This window comes from Rhinolophus sinicus, chromosome 17, assembly GCF_057876585.1.
Source record: "Rhinolophus sinicus isolate RSI-liver-muscle chromosome 17, RSI-T2T, whole genome shotgun sequence".
Taxonomy (NCBI): domain Eukaryota; kingdom Metazoa; phylum Chordata; class Mammalia; order Chiroptera; family Rhinolophidae; genus Rhinolophus; species Rhinolophus sinicus.
Genome location: NC_142517.1, coordinates 98191388 through 98193831, shown reverse-complemented (window position 1 = coordinate 98193831; position 2444 = coordinate 98191388). Strand labels below are relative to the sequence as shown.

Genomic DNA, 2444 nt, shown 5'->3' with positions numbered 1-2444 from the left:
AGTAAAATAAGACCAGGTCTTATATTGTATAATATAAGACTGGGTCTTATATTAATTTTTGCTCCAAACGACGCATTAGAGCTGATGGTCCGGCTAGGTCTTATTATTTTCAGGGAAACACGGCATATATATATATATATATATATATATATATATATATATATATATACACACATACATACATACATATATGTGTGTGTGTGTGTATATACACACACACATATGTATATATATATATTTTTTATTATATATATATATATATATATATATATATATATATATATATTTAAGTTACCAGAATTTACTTTCAAATAATATTATATTTCTTCTCTACTCTATGAAAGTATACTGCCATTCCTTCCTCCTGTCCTTTGTGCTATTTGTATCATACAATGACAAACCCTACCATAGCAGCATGTTGGGATACAGTATACTATATGATGGTATGTGACAACGTAGGGCTCTCTAAGCCACTCTCTTTCTTTAGGGAGTCTGAGATGGAATCTGGGTTGAGAATGGGAAATTCTCAGTGTGTTAGGAGAACAAGGTAGAGCAAGGACTCAACAAAAGCTGGAGAACTCTCTCTCTTCCTCTATCACTTTTGCTGGGACTGGTGGTCTAGGGAACTCTTATTCCTTGGAGGCCCTGTGGGCCATAAGGTACACTGCCCTGTTTTGTAATCAAATTCATCATGATAGCAAGAAATAAGTTTGAAAAAGTGGTCACTGAGGACAATGACAGCCCCAGCATCAAAGGCAGAATAGATGTCTTTTTTAAAGTCACAGGAGACATGCTGGTTCTCAGTGTACCCTAGGGTGCTCTGGAGAACATCCTCTGATGCCTGTTTTACCACCTTCTTGATATTGTCATTCTTGGCAGCTTTCTCCAGATGGTAGGTCAGATCTATAACTGACACTTTGGGGTTGGGGACACAGAAAGCCCTGCCAGCAAACTTCCCATTCAACTTAGGGATGACCTTGCCCACAGTGCTGGCAGCTTCGTTAGATGCAGGGATGATGTTCTGATTAGCCCCACACTGTCATGACAGTTTCCCAGATAAGCCATCCACAGTCTTCTGTGTGTCATTGATGACATGGACTGTGGTCCCTCCATGATGCCAAAGCCATCTTGGATGACCTTTGTCCAGGGTTGGGTGTGGGTGTGGGGGGTGGTGTACAAAGCAGTTGGTAGTGCAGGAAGCGTTGCTGACAATCTTGAGGAAGTTGTGCTATTTCTCATGGTTTAGGGAGTTTGAGACAGAAACTGTGTTGAGGATGGGAGCACCACAAATATGCGAGCATCAGAAGTAACGGCAGAGATGATGACCCTTTTGGCTCACCCTTCAGGTGAGCCCCAGGCCTAATGGACTTCCACAACATACTCAACACTAGCATCATCCCATTTAATGTTGGTGACATCTTGCTTCTAGAAAATAGAGATGGCCTTCCCATTGTTGGCAAGCTTCTCATTCTCAGCCTTGATTGTGCCATTGAAGTTGCCATCTGTGAAACCATACTGGAACATGTAGGCCAAGTAGTTTATGCAATGGAGTCATCAGTGATGATAGTCTCCTCCTCATTGGAATTAAAAGCAGCTTTTGGTATCTGGGCACCCAAAATAGACAAATATATTTACTTTGACCTTAAATATCATGTCTTAAGGATGCGCCTGGCACTGTGTGACATGTGGCTGTTTGCGGAACAGGGAAGATTAGAGGGTTGATTATCTTTCAAGTAACTTAAAAATGAGTTCAATTTCCTTTTATGTTTACTCATATATTTACCATTTTGGGACTCTTGTTTCCTTTATGTATATTCAAGTCTCCATTCAGAATAATTTTCCTTTGCCCACCAATTTTCCTTTAATATTTCTTTTAGTGAAGATCTGTTGAAAAATTTTTCCAGTATATATTTATCTGGAATCTTTGTTTCACCTTTGTGAAGGGTTTTTATATTGTGGTCCCAAGCTTTAAACTGGCAGAGGGCTCTGTGCCATCCACAGTTTGAAATAAAGATAACTATTGAGGCACTTGCAGCAGACCTCGCTCTCAGTGAAGCTTTAGTGCTGGTCATGACACTGAATTTGCAGGGGTTTGTTTCAGTTCAAGGCTTGACAAAAAAGAGAAGAGCTGTTCTCCACAGACTGCTAGAAAAATACTAGATACATAAGAATATCACTAGAAAGTTGTAATAATTTACTTGGAATAAGTCAACAGTAATGTGTAGTGTCATTCAAATATTGAATTTTTTTTTTTTTTTCTAGAAAGAAGTTTAGTAATGTGAGTTAGCGAGTTATGGCTTAATTTTAATTACTGGGAAAGAATTGGAATAGATTTGCTTTCTATATAATTCTCATTATCCTCTCCAAGGCAGTGCTTGATATTCATGTTTTTCTTCTTGAAAATGCTCATTCATTTTTTTTTTTAATTTTTTTTTTAAATTTAT

At 38.1% G+C, this 2444-nt stretch overlaps 1 pseudogene; it reads right to left on the bottom strand.

Annotated features, from left to right (window-relative positions):
* Positions 1-629: 629 nt before the first annotated feature.
* LOC109456491 (glyceraldehyde-3-phosphate dehydrogenase-like) lies at positions 630-1610 on the bottom strand (annotated as a pseudogene).
* Positions 1611-2444: the final 834 nt, after the last annotated feature.